The sequence below is a fragment of the Leucopleurus acutus genome (genome assembly GCF_964270905.1).
Source record: "Leucopleurus acutus genome assembly, chromosome: 18".
Classification (NCBI taxonomy): Eukaryota; Metazoa; Chordata; class Mammalia; order Artiodactyla; family Delphinidae; genus Leucopleurus; species Leucopleurus acutus.
In genome coordinates this window covers 39,569,076-39,584,528 of record NC_139160.1, presented here as the reverse complement: position 1 = coordinate 39,584,528, position 15,453 = coordinate 39,569,076, and positions in this window count along the sequence as shown.

Here is a 15,453-nt window from a genome sequence, read left to right as displayed (position 1 = left end):
TGTTTTACTAGTGTGTCTTCCTCAGCTCCCAACTCTGGTCACATGGCTTACAAAAGCACAGTTCACAGATGGGCTGGCTTCAGATCTTGACGCAAGATGAAAATGTAAAACCACCACAGGACAGACAATGAGGAGTTTACCTGACTCCTTGGACTGTCATAAAAATGCACCACAGGCTGGGCAGCTTAACACAACAGAAATGTATTCTCTCATCGTTCTGGAAACTAGAAGGCTGACTCCAAGGCTCCAGGGAAGGATCTTTTCCTGCCTCTTCCTAGCTTTTGGTGGTTACCACAAATCTGTTGTTCCTTGTCTTGCAGCTGCACCACCCCAATCTCTGCCTTGATTGCCTCACAACATTTTCTCTGTGTGTGTCTCTGTGTCCAAATCTCCCTCTCCCTTCTCCTATAAAGATGCCCTTTATTGAATCAAGGTCACCCTAATTCATTATGATCTCATCTTAACTTGATTACATCTGCCAAGTTTCCAAGTAAGGTCACATTAATAGAATTTCAACAGATCTTTGGGAGACACAATTCAAGACAAAAAGAAGTGGCACTAAAGGACAATGACAAGGAGACTCTTCACTGTGAGCAGAACTGGGAGTATACTTGGTCAGTCACTTGTCCTGAAGAAAGATCTGAAGTGAGATCAGGTTACACATGTTGTCTGGACAGTTGATGAGGGGCGTGAGATGAGTGAGATTAGAAGTTCAGAGTCAAAGAGGTCTGGAAAATAGTGCACAGATAGACTTACAGGAGTCAAGATTCTTGAATCTCAAATTAATGCCCAGTAATGTTGATATGACACAAAGGACACATTCAAAAATCAGTGGACAGGATGACCCAACCAGCGGACATTAGCCAACTTCTGCTCTTTACCACTTATGTTTGTGGAAGAAGTCATGAGTAAACTCCTTGTAGCAGGGATGGAGACTATGCATGGGCCCAGTGGTTTGAGCTTCTTCTCAAAAAGCAGGTCTACCTTCTATTGATGCTTGAACATCTGAAATTTTCATTGCAGAGACCGATGCTGAGACCATGAAGTGGTCCTGTCCTTCAAGGAGACTTGTTCAGTCACTTCATGGCAAGCTAATTACATCAGGCCCTTCAAACTTGGAAGGTAGTATTTCATCCCAAAGAGAATTGAATCTTATGTTAGTACTGACTTGCCTTCCCTGCCCATAGGTTTTGCCAACATCAACATCTATAACATGTGGCGTCACCTCAGTCTAAAACGTCGATTTAACAGAGAAGGTAGTGTTATGATGGGCACATGACTATGAGACCCTCTGATTCTACCCTATGCAGTATTATCCAGAACCACCTGCCATAACAGAATAACAGAATATTTTACTAAAGATTCAACCAAGGAACTGTTTTTGACAAAACACTTCTCTGGGTTGAGATGTTGTCTGTCTGGATGCAGTGTATGCCTTGAACTGACTTCTTGAAATATGGAACTTAGTACCCAATAACTAGAACATGCAGTGCAGAGATCAAGTAGGTTTGGCTTCTCTCACCATCACTGCCTGTCACCTATGTGGAATTTATGTTTCCTTGACCAATGCCCTAGCTTCTGCTGGATTAGATGTTCTTGGTTCTTGGGAGTAGAAGGGTGAGGACATTTTTACTCAGGAACATAGTAGAACTACGTTCTCTGGGGGCAGGGAGTATGTGTGGACATCAGGAGATCTACTTGGGCCTCTCCTGGTGCTTATATACCTAGTACTATGGTGAAAGAACTTTTGCAGCAATCACAGTTAGGGCCGAGGATCTCCAGGCTTAGACTTCTCGGAGATGAAGTTTTGGGTGATTCCATCAGACAAGCAACCAAGAACAGATGAAATGCTGCTTGAAGGGGAGGCATATCTAGAATTGGTGGTGGAGAAGGGACATGATGAATATCACTAACAGCCTTAAGCTGTTTCAGAAAAGAGGACTGTAGCTTATCCCACTAACCCTGGCATAGTAAGTCATCAGTAGAGACTTTGAAGACTCAGTAACAGAGTGAATTTCATGCAGGGCACTTGTGGATGGAGGGCAGGGTGGACTTTTCACCTCTTTATTGCTAATGCTCCAGCCTCACATCCTCTTGGCCTTTCCCAGGGTTTCTCTAGGGTAGAAGTAGGAAGTGCTCACAGTGTGGGCAGGTCAGCAGTACAGGTGTAAACACTCTGAAGGAATCAACTTTTGATCAATGGACATGAGCAATGTTGGAAAAATGCTTTAAGTAGTCAATCCTGGAAGGCATTTCCTGTGCTTCCTAGAAGCATCTGTTACATACAGCAGTGGAATTGATAATGTGCCTTTACACTGGTTTTCTTCCCTCTCTGCCTCACTCTTTCTGTTCTTCCCACTTACTCTCTGGCATTGCTTCTCAAACTATCTGCACACAAGTCATAGTCTCAACCCTATTTTGAGGACACCCAAGCTAACACAGGAGACCATTTTTTTCTGTTCCTTTTGGTATTTGAATCATCATCGCAAAATTGTATTCACTGTAACACCTGATTATAAAATGTAACAAAATACAAAAGCAGAATGTATCCCATAGCACAAACTACTAACACGTAGACTAACATAATTTCATGTTTTTCACAATAAAATATCAATATTAATTAATAAGACATAGAATCGTATGTGTTTTCTTTTGAAGTTCTCAAGAAGAAGTGTTGATAAACTGTCCTCTATAATATAATGAGTGGTCATCTGAAAGCTGCATACCCATCACTGAAAGAAGTATTTCAACGCATGTTCTTTGTTTTTTTCTCATGAAGAGACAGCCAGAAGAATCTGGAAAAGTGGCGCTCTGAGGAGGTTTTCTGAGGCAACTCAAGAGAACCATGAACAATATTCTACTTGTTGCTTATAAAGACCTTTCCAATCATTCTTTTATTCTGTCATTCAGATCACTAATTTTTTTTAAGCTCAGCTATTTTCCAAGTAGTTTTCTAGAGGCTTAGAATGCAACAGTTAACAAGATAATCTCTGTTTCATGGAACTTACACTCTATTTGGTAAACAGAATGAAATAATAGATATATAATACATAGTGTTGTAAAGCAGGCTAAGAATAAAATGATTAGGAGAGTAAAGGAATAAAAAGGGATAAGTACTGACATTTAGATATGGGGCTAGAAAAGAACATCCTGAGAAGAAGGCACTTTTAGTGTCCTAAAGGAATTGAGGGAATGGGCCATCAACAATCTGGGGACAAGTTTTCAAGACAGAGGGAATAACGAGGAAAAGGACCTAAGACAGGAGCATGCAGGGCACACAGATGAAGAGTGCAAAGGTCAGTGCTGGATACAAAGGGGAGGGAGGTAATCAGGGGGCAGATCATGGAGGGGCTTGTAGGCCACTGCATGACTTTTGAGGCTTTTCCTTGGTGTGATGGAAGGACACTGAGGTGTTTTGAGCAGGGGCATTGGATCTGAAAAAAAGTTTGAAATGGCTCCTTTTGACTGCTCTGTGGAAAATACATCTTTATTGAACCAAGTAAAATTGTATTTTTTTTAAATAATATGAAATTCTGCAAAGAAAATGGAAAACTTGAGGATAAATAAAAATTATTACATTGCGCTTCCCTGGTGGTGCAGTGGTTGAGAGTCTGCCTGCTGATGCAGGGGACACGGGTTCGTGCCCCGGTCCGGGAAGATCCCACATGCCGCGGAGTGGCTGGGCCCGTGAGCCATGGCTGCTGAGCCTGTGCGTCCGGAGCCTGTGCTCCGCAATGGGAGAGGCCACAACAGTGAGAGGCCCACGTACCGCAAAAAAAAAAAAAAAAAAAAAAGATTACATTGTCTTGTTGGAAATATCCATAGACCTAGAGTCATTTCGTTAGTTTAGACATGTAGATATTTGTTATATATAAAATGATTTAATAAGCTTTGGAGTATTTCTTCCTCTTGCTCTTTTTCCCCATTCATAGTAACCCTCCACTATGATCTTCTTGCCTTTTAACAGAAGACACCAAGATAATCAGCAGGAGTAGAATGTTTCCCTAAAGAAGCTATTTGCTTCTGCTTAAAGAAAGGCCCCAAGGATGTTGTCAAACAGCCATAAAAACCAAGAAGGTCCAGGGTGTACAATCAGGTCAGCATCAACAGATTGCCCTGGACATAGCCAGTGTTCCTCAGGAGGGTGTGATCCTGCAATTAGTGATGGGAGAAAGTGAGTTCCACAAAGATGGTGAGTCATATTTTTATCTATCTGTCTATCTAATTCTATATCTATAGATATAGATATAGATATACAGTACCTGGAACAATTAAGCACAAAGTTAGTGCCTAGTAAATATTGACTGCAACTAAAAAAAAAAGTGGAAGAAGCAAGAGAAGATTTTGAATCTCTGAGCTGCTGTCTTAGAGAAGGCACAGTTTGTGCTATTTATCTTTACTCCAGAAAGACCAGCCCAGCAATTAACAGGTCACTAACAGGCATATGTTCCTAGAAGTCCAAGATGGAGCATGAGCTGCAGTGAGGCTGGGAGTTCATTCCAATTTGGAGAGCCAGGGATCACGGAGGGGTGCCCAAATTAGAGGATTCTTTTTAGAAGATCATGCCATTGACTGTTATTTGTGGATAAAAATATTTGGCATTTATCTCTTTTATGGCCAAGGAAACCTTGACACAAAAGGAAGATGAAAAACAGAAGTATGATATTGACCCTAAGCAGGTAGGTAGTGTCTGAACAATAGAGTCTCAGGGTTCCATTCACCATCAAAGCACACAAAGTGGGGGCTTCCCTGGTGGTGCAGTGGTTGAGAGTCCGCCTGACGATGCAGGGGACACGGGTTCGTGCCCCGGTCCGGGAATATCCCACATGCCGCGGAGCGGCTGGGCCCGTGAGCCATGGCTGCTGAGCCTGCGCGTCCGGAGCCTGTGCTCTGCAACGGGAAAGGCCACGACAGTGAGAGGCCCGCGTAACACACACACACACACACACACAAAAGCACACAAAGTTAATTGGGAAATTAAACATTTATAAAACAATTTAAAGCTCACTTTAACTCTGGGGTAACTTGAATTAAGTTTAGGAAATTCTTCTCTCTTCTCTCTCTCTCTCCCTCTGAATATCTAGGACTGTTAAAATATGAGTAGCTTTACCATAATCTGTTATGAAACATTTTTGAGAAAAAGTCGTGATGACCTCTCTCTAAGAGTTTCACAGAGAGAATGCAGATGGCAAGGAATAATGCTGAGCCTCAAACCTCAGGGATTGCTGTTGGTTAATTGCAAATTTTATTTTATTTTTTTGCTCTTTTTATAACACTGCGTCATCTAGGGGTTCCCAGCCCACTGGCATGGGTCCTGTAGCTTAGTTCCTCATGTCTACCAAACAGCTGTGAAATGTGGCAGCCTGGTGTGCTGAGATCTCAAGTCACATTTGCAGCACTTGTCCCCATGTTGCCATCATCATTTCACATTTTTAAAGGATATCAACTGAAAATGAGTGGTCCAATTTCAAAAGCATTACAAAACCAGTTTAGATAGTAGGTAGAAAAACAGGCATAAAATTTAACATTCATACAACTTTTATTTTCGATAAAAAACAGAAACAGTTCATTAACACCAGAATTATTCATTGATTAAAAAATCCCAGAGTGATTCTATAACATGTACTCTATTTTTGTATATCATTAAGCATTTCAAAGGGAAAACATCACTGCTATTTTCAGGAAACCAGCCTAAGGTTTAGAATGTGTCTTGTATAACTATGTCCTTGTTTTTTTTCTTAACTGGGCAGATTTTGAAAATAGCTCTCATGAAATTCAATTACCATTTCTTAATGTGCCAGGGTTTTCAGAGAATATGATTATAGTAAATCCTCAGAGATTATCCCATTGGCCAATGGAATGTACTTGCAGAGTAGGAAAATGTTGCCCAATCTGCCCTCAAAAACAACTTGTCTACCAAAGGTGGTTTTTATGGTAAGCCTGTAAGCAATTATACGAACCCCACCCCGTGCCAAGAACCACACTGGTTTTCCAACTCTGCATTTCTGCCATATGAGAGCACAGCCAGGAGAGTGAGAAGAAGCTGGTAAAAAATGAAAAAGGGCACCAGCAGGTGTCTTATCACAGCGTCTGTGCTCTAATATATTTGAGTTTCCTAAGCAACTATGCTCCCTAGGAAACTGGTTAAACTGCTTCTATAGAAACTATTAACTGAGCAATTCCTCCTTCAAACAAGCTTTATGGAGAGAGTACAGGAAAATGATGGGAGAATATTTTCCGCTTCCTCAGTTCTAGAAATTTTCTTGTGGAGTATTTCAGAACAATACTGGATAAATATGAACCTACATTTCCCTAGATTTTCATTATTTTCTACTTATTTCATTGAGTGTAATATAGAGACTGCAATGTTGTTTCTTCATTCAAAAGTTTTGGAGGACTAGGAATATTTTCCAATTTGCTTATGGGATTAATTTGACCTTTTTCTCTCCTAAACAATGGCACACAAATTAATATGATTAGCCTTGGGCTCACTAATACATTGCATTTACCTGTCTCATAATGAATTACATCTTACCATTACTGAACTGCATCATCTTTATGTATTATCATGAGAAACATGAGGGTACTTTTTTAATAAAATGAAAATTCACATGTTTAAGTACATATATTCTTGTGATTTCCATATTTTATTCACATTTTTATGAAAGTTATTTTTTATTACTACTTTGACCTCTTTAGCCAACTCTTGTTCATTAATTTTAAGACTAGGCAAGATAAGCAGTCCAGGGTAAAAATTATCTAGAGCTGAGACATTTAAGAACAGGAAAAAGGAACAAGAGATACAAAAAAATCTTAATATATAAAATTCTTGGCCTGTGTTACAGTGCTTGTAAAGTAAAAAGTTTAAAAAAAATATTAAAAGAATGCACTTATTTTGAGATTTAATCCAGTAAAATACCAATCCTATGAGGGCATGAATATAGTTTTCGTTCCTAATTCTTTACTCAGAGAAGACAGTCATAAACATCTATTCAGTAAATCATTAAAAATGTACACGATAGAATTGTAGAGAACCAAAAATATCGAGGAAAGCTGAGTCCACTAATTTATTCATGAGAAGGTATTTGTTGCTTTTCTTTGCATTATATTAAATTTACAAATATTAGTACATGAAAGGAAATAAATATCACCTAAATTCTCACCTCCTTAAAATAAACTCCGTTGAGAGACTATAATTGTATGCATCTCTTTACACAGATATATATGCTGTGCATATATACATACACACATGTACTTTTACTTAAATAAGAAAGCATAGTGTTATTTTTACCATATACACATTTGTTTTCAATGTTTTTCTTTCTCTTACTCCACTCCTACTGTAGACTTTTCATTTTTGGTGTTTGTAAAATTAATATATAAGAGAGTCATTTATTATAAATGTTAGCATTAGAAATAATTTTTAAATTAGTTTTCTTGACTTGGCTTATGATATATCTTGCGATATTTTGCATATATATGTATATATATAACCAAATATTTTTATATATTCTTCTATAACTTTTAGCTTTCCAATATTTTTAAAATCCCTCAGATTCTATATTTTCAAATTTTTGTTGGTTTTATTTTCTGCATTCATGTCACTTATGGGGTAAAATTTATTTTTGTTCAGTGTAAAAAGTACAAATATATTTTCTTCCACAGTGAGCTGAAAGGAATGTTCCACTATTTCATCATATACATAGAGAACATGCATAGAGAACATAAGACTAATTAGCCATACAGAATCCTTTTAATCTTGAAAATTAGCTGTTATTCACCATAGAATTTCCAGAGAACATCAACACCTAAATTACATAATAATATTAGTACTAACTTCAATGTAAATCTTTCTAAAAGACACTTCACATATTCTTGCTTTGTTGAGTAATGCTGACTTGACATAATTTAATGTTTTACTTATGGCCAGGATTGTCATTACAAACATCAGCAATTCCATTGCTCATTGATGAACTTAGCCATTTTCTGCCTTCATCTTACTCCTCATAATAGAATTGAATGCTTTTTACCACTCCTGCCTTAATTACTCTCTTCACTTAATGTGGTGGAAATACATGCCTGACTTCCTCCTAACTAACACTCCAGACCTTCCATCAGGGCCTTCACCACAAGAAATCTAAGTGCTGAAATTCCTCAGGTGTTCATTGCTAAGTTTGTTTCTTCTTTCTCTACACTCTCTTTATAGGTGACAGTTATGGCTGAATTGTGTTCCACAAAAAGATATGTTGAAGTCCTGATCCCTAACACCTCAGAATGTTACCTCATTTGGAAATAATGTCATCACAGATGTAATTAGTTAAGATGAGATCATACTGGAATAATCTGGGACTTTCATCAAATATAATCAGTGTCCTTATAAAAAGAAGTGAGAGATGTACACAGAAAGCAGACATCATGTGAAGATACGGAGCAACAGAGGGAAGATGGCCATATAAATATGGGGACCTAGATAATAGTTATACTGCCACCCAAAGAACACCTAGTCCTTACAGAAGCTGCAAGAAAAAAAGCAAAATGTCTCCCCTTAGAGACTTCAGAGGGAGCATGACCCTGCAGACACCTTGATTTATTAAACCTCCAACACCATGAGAAAACAATTTTTATTGCTTTAAGTCACTCATTTTTTTGTACTTTGTTACAGCAGTCCTAGGAAACTAATAGAGTGACCTATTCTCTCCTCAAGATTAAATTCCATTCAAATTTACATCATCAATGCAAGTGTCGACTGAAAAAATGCACAACCTAAAAGTTGAGACTTATGTTTTATTTGGCGGACAATCTAAGGACTTCAAGCCTGGGAGACACGACTCTCAGATAACTCTAAGGGACTGTTCCCAAGAGGCAAGGGCAGGGGCAGGGGGAGCCGGGTTATATAGAAGTTTTGCAACAAAGACAAGGTAGTAGGAACGTCTAAAGATCACTGTTAATTAAAGAAAACCAGGTATTTCAAGTTAAGGCATTTAGTGCTTTTCTATGTACAGGAAGTTGCAAGAGTCTGGGCTCACTGAAATCATCCCTTTGATATACACCTCAGCTATCTGGGGTCACTATCATGTGTTTTCTCATCCTGAGTTCCCTCAGGGCTCACCATCAGGGCTGTGTTATATGATGGCTTGATGACTGCAACATTCTTTGTTTATTGATATGGCAGAAAAAAAAATATTTTTTGGGGGGGCCTTTTATTTATTTATTTATTTTTCAAAATGTATTGTTTTTCTTTCCCTTTCTTTCTTCCTTCCTTCCTTTCTCTTTCTTTCTTTCTTTCCTTCTTTCCTTCTTCCTTCCTTCCTTCCTTCCTTCCTTCCTTCCTTCCTTTCTTTCTTTCTTTCTTTTTCTTTCTTTCTTTGTTTCTTTCTTTCCTTCTTTCCTTCCTTCCTTCCTTTCTCTCTTTCTTTCTTTCTTTCTTCTTTTTAACATCTTTACTGGAGTATAATTGCTCCACAAGGTGTGCTAATTTCTGCCCTACAACAAAGTGAACCAACTATACATACACATATGTCCCCATATCTCCTCCCTCTTGTGTGTCCCTCCCACACCCCCATCCCATCGCTCTAGGGGGTCACAAAGCACTGAGCTCATCTCCCTGTGCTATGCTGCTGCCTACCACTAGCTATAGATTGTACACTTTGTAGTGTATATAAGTCCATGCCACTCTCTCACCTCATCCCACCTTACCTTACCCCCTCCCTGTGTCCTCAAATCCATTCTCCACATCTGCATCTCTATTCCCATCCTGCCCTAGGTTCTTACTAACGTTTTTTTTTGTTTGTTTATTTGTTTTTTTAGATTCCATATACATGTGTTAGCATCTGGTGTTTGTTTTTCTATTTCTGACTTACTTCACTCTCCAAAACAGACTCTAGGTCCATCCACCTCACTACAAATAACTCAGTTTCCTTTCTTTATATGGCTGAGTGATATTCCATTGTATGTATGTGCCACGTCTTCATTATCCATTCATCTGATGGACACTTAGGTTGCTTCCATGTCCTGGCTATTGCAGAGAGCTTCAATGAACATTGTGGTACATGTCTCCTTTTGAATTATGGTTTTATCAGGTCATATGTCCAGTAGAGGGATTGCTGGGTCATATGGTAGTTCTATTTTTAGTTTTTTAAGGAACTTCCATACTGTTCTCCATAGTGGCTATATCAATTTACATTCCTACCAACAGTGCAAGAGGGTTCTCTTTTCTCCACACCCACTCCAGCATTTATTGTTTGTAGATTTTTTGATAATGGCCATTCTGACTGGTATGAGGTGATACCTCATTGTAGTTTTGACTTGCATTTCTCTAATGATTAATGATGTTGAGCATTCTTTCATGTGTTTGTTGGCAATCTGTATATCTTCTTTGGAGAAATGTCTATTTAGGTCTTCTGCCCATTTTTGAATTGGGTTCTATATTTTTTTCATATCAAGCTGCATGAGCTGCTTGTAAATATTGGAGATCAATCTTTTGTCAGTTGCTTCATTTGCAAATATTTTCTCCCATTCTGAGGGTTGTCTTTTCATCTTGTTTATGGTTTCCTTTGCTGTGGAAAAGCTTTTAAGTTTCATTAGGTCCCGTTTGTTTATTTTTATTTCCATTTCTCTAGAAGGTGGGACAAAAAGAATCTTGTGATTTAAGCCATAGAGTGTTCTACCTATGCTTTCCTCTAAGAGTTTTATAGTGTCTGGCCTTATATATAGGTCTTTAATCAATTTTGAGTTTATTTTTGTGTATGGTGTTAGGGAGTGTTCTAATTTCATTCTTTTATATGTAGCTATCCAGTTGTCTCAGCACCACTTATTGAAGAGGATGCCTTGTCTCCACTGTATATACTAGCTTCCTTTATCCAAAATAAGGTGGCCATACATGCATGGGTTTATCTCTGGGCTTTCCATCCTGTTCCATTGATCTATATTTCTGTTTTTGTGCCAGTACCATACTGTCTTGATTACTCTAGCTTTGTAGTATAGTCTGAAGTCTGGGAGCCTGATTCCTCCAGCTCCATTTTTCTTTCTCAAGATTGTTTTGGCTATTTGGGGTCTCTTGTGTTTCCATACAAATTGTGAAATTCTTTGTTCTAGCTCCATGAAAAATGCCATTGGTAGTTTGATAGGGATTGCATTGAATATGTAGATAGCTTTGGATAGTATAGTCATTTTCACAATGTTGATTCTTCCAATCCAAAAACTTAGTATATCTCTCCATCTGTTTGTATCATCTTTAATTTTTTTCATCAGTGTCTTATAGTTTTCTGCATACACATCATTTGTCTCCTTAGGTAGGTTTATTCCTAGGTATTTTACTCATTTTGTTGCAATGGTAAATGGGAGTGTTTCCTTAATTTCTCTTTCAGATTTTTCATCATTAATGTATAGGAATGCAAGAGGTTTCTGTGAATTTACTTCATATCCTGCTACTTTACCAAATTCATTGATTAGCTTTATTAGTTTTCTGGTAGCATCTTTAGGATTCTCTATGTGTAGTATCATGTCATCTGCAAAGAGTGAGAGCTTCACTTCATCTTTTCTGATTGGAATTCCTTTTATTACTTTTTCTTCTCTGATTGCTGTAGCTGAAACTTCCAAAACTATTTTGAATAATAGTAGTGAGAGTAGACAACCTTCTCTTGTTCCTTATCTTAGTGGAAATGGTTTCAGTTTTTCACCATTGAGAATGATATTGGCTGTGGTTTTGTCATATATGATCTTTATAATGTTGAGGTAAGTCCCCTCTTTGCCTACTTTCTGGAGGGTTTTTATTCTAAATGGGTGTTGAATATTGTCAAAAGCTTTCTCTGCATGTATTGAGATGATGATAAGGTTTTTCTCCTCCAAATTGTTAATATGGTGTATCACATGGATTGATTTGCATATAATAAAGAATTCTTGCATTCTGGGAATAAACCTCACTTGATCATGGTGTATGATCCTTTTAATGTGCTGTTGGATTCTGTTTGCTAGTTTGTTGTTGATGAATTTTTTATCTATTTTCATCAGTGATATTGGCCTGTAGTTTCTTTCTTTGTGACTTCTTCGTCTGATTAGTATATCAGCATGATGGTGGCCTTGTAGCATTAATTTGGGAGTATTCCTCCCTCTGCTCTTTTTTTGGAAGAGTTTGAAAAGGACAGGTGTTAGCTCTTCTCTAAATGTTTGTTAGAATTCGCCTGTGAAGACATCTGGTCCTAGTCTTCTGTTTGTTGGCAGATTTTTAATCCAGTCTCAATTTCATTTCTTGTGATTGGTCTGTTTATATTTCCTATTTCTTCCTGGTTCAATCTTGGAAGATTGTGCTTTTCTAAGAATTTGTCCATTTATTCCAGGTTGTTCATTTTATTGGCATATAGTGGCTTGTAGTATTGTCTCATTATCCTTTGTGTTTCAGTAGTGTCAGTTATTACTTCTGCTCTTTCATTTCTAATTCTATTTTTGAGTCTTCTTTTTTTCTTGATGAGTCTGGCTAGTGGTTTATCAATTTTGTTTACCTTCTCAAAGAACCAACTTTTGTCTTATTGATCTTTGTTATTGTTTCCTTCATTACTTTTTCATTTATTTCTGATGTGCTGTTTATGATTTTGTTCCTTCTGCTAACTTTGTTTTTTTTTTTTTTTTTGTTCTTTCTCTAATTGCTTTAGGTGTTAGGTTACATTGCTTATTGGAGATGTTTCTTGTTTGTTGAGGTAAGATTGCATTTCTATAAACTTCCCTCTTAGAACTGATTTTGCTGCATCCCATAGATTTGGGTTGTTGTGTTTTCTTTGTCATTTGTTTCTAGGTATTTTTAATTTGCTCTTCGATTTCTTCAGTGATCACTTGGTTACTAAGTAGTGTATTGTTTAGTCTCCATGTGTTTGTATTTTTTACAGATTTGTTCCTGTAATTGATATCTAGTCTCAAAGTGTTGTGGTTGGAAAACATACCTGATATGATTTCAATTTTCTTAAATTTACCAAGTCTTGATTTTTGACCCAAGATATGATCTATCCTGGAGAATGTTCCATGAGCACATAAGAAGAAAGTATATTCTGTTGTTTTTGGATGGAATGTCCTATAAATATCAATGTCTTATAAATATCAATATATTAATAACATAACAATATGTTATTGTTTACCATATCTTTTAAAGCTTTGGTTTCCTTATTTATTTCCATTTTGGATGTTCGGTCCATTGGTGAAAGTGGGATGACAAAGTCCTCTATTATGATTGTGTTGCTGTCGATTTCCTCTTTTATGGCTGTTAGCATTTGCCTTATGTATTGAGGTGCTCCTATGTTGGGTGCATAAATATTTACAATTGTTATACTTTCTTGGATTGATCCCTTGATCATTGTGTAGTGTCCTTCTTTGCATCTTGTAATAGTCTTTCTTTTTAAGTCTGTTTTGCCTGATATGAGAATTGCTACTCCAGCTTTCTTTTGATTTCCCTTTGCATGGAATATCTTTTTCCATCTCCTCACTTTCAGTATGTATGTGTCCCTAGGTCTGAAGTGGGTCTCTTGTGGACAACATATATATGGGTCTTATTTTTGTATCCATTCAGCAAGTTTATGTCTTTTAGTTGGAGCATTTAATCCCCTTACATTTAAGGTAATTATCATTATGCATGTTCCTGTTACCATTTTCTTAATTGTTTTGGATTTGCTATTGTAGGTCTTTTCCTTCTCTTGTGTTTTCTGCCTAGAGAAGTTCCTTTAGCATTTGTTGTAAAACGGGTTTGGTCGTGCTGAATTCTCTTAGCTTTTACTTGTCTGTAAAGATTTTAATTTCTCCGTCAAATCTGAATGATATCCTTGCTGGGTAGAGTAGTATTAGTTGTAGATTTTTCCCTTTCATCACTTTAAACATGTCCTGCCACTCCATTTTGGCTTGCAGAGTTTCTGCTGAAAGATCAGCTGTTAACCTTATGGGGATTCCCTTGTGTGTTATTTGTTGTTTTTCTCTTGCTGCTTTTAATATTTTTTCTTTGTATTTAGTTTTTGATAGTTTGCTTTATATGTGTCTTGGTGTGTTTCTCCTTGGATTTATCCTTAATGGGACTCTCTGCACTTCCTGTACTTGATTGATTATTTCCTTTCCTGTATTAGGGAAGTTTTCAACTATAATCTCTTCAAGTATTTTCTCAGTCCCTTTCTTTCTCTCTTCTTCTGGGACCCCTATAATTCGAATGCTGGTGCATTTAATGTTGTCCCAGAGGTCTCTGAGACTGTTCTCAATTTTTTTCACTCTTTTTTCTTTATTCTGTTCTGTGATAGTTATTTCGACTATTTTATCTTCCAGATCACTTATCCATTCTTTTGCCTCAGTTATTCTGCTATTGATTTCTTCTAGACAATTTTTTATTTTATTCATTGTGTTGTTCATCATTGTTTGTTTGCTATTTAGTTCTTCTGGTTTCTTGTTAAATGTTTCTTGTATTTTCTCCATTCTATTTCCAAGATTTTGGATATCTTTACTATGATTATTCTGAATTCCTTTTTAGGTAGACTGCCTATTTCCTCTTCATTGGTTTGGTCTGGTTGTTTTTTACCTTGCTCCTTCACCTGCTGTGTGTTTCTTCTGTCTTCTCATTTTGCTTAACTTACTGTATTTGGGGCCTCATTTTTGCAGTTTGCAGGTTCATAGTTCCTGGTTTTTTTTGGTGTCTGCCCCCAGTGGGAAAGGTTGTTTCAATGGGTTATGTATGCTTCCTGCTGAAGTGTCTTGTGCTTGTGTTCGGGTGGATGAAGCTTGATCTTGCCTTTCTGGTGGCAGTACCACATCCAGTGGTGTGTTTTGGGGTGTCTGTGGACTTATTATGATTTTAAGCAGCCCCTCTGCTAAAGGGTGGGTTGTGTTCCTGTTTCACTAGTTGTTTGGTATAGGGTGTGCAGCACTGTAGCTTGCTGGTCATTGTGTGGACCTGAGTCTTAGCTTTGAAATGGAGATCTCTTGGAGATCTTTTACCATTTGATATTACATGGAGCTGGGAGGTGTCTGGTGGACGAATGTCCTGAACTCAGCTCTCCCCCCTTACAGGAACAGGTCTGACACCTGGGCAGAGCACCAAGACCCTGTCAGCCACATGGCTCAGAAGAAAAGTGAGAGAAAAATAAATAAAGAAAGAAAAAACATAAAATAAAATTATTAAAATAAAAAAATTATTATTAATAGTAAAAAATTAAAAAGTAATAATAAAAGAAAAAGGAAGGAAGAAAGAAGAGAGCAACCAAACCAAAAAACTAATCCACTGATGATAACCAGTTCTAAAATGTATACTAAAAACACAAACAAACAAACAAACAAATGGAAAGAGAAAACCCTAGGACAAATGGTGAAAGCAAAACTATTCAGACAAAATCATACTAAAAAGCATACACATACACACTCACAAAAAGAGAAAAAGGAAAAGATATATATATATACATTGCTGCTTCCAAAGTGCACCACCTCAATTTGGGATAA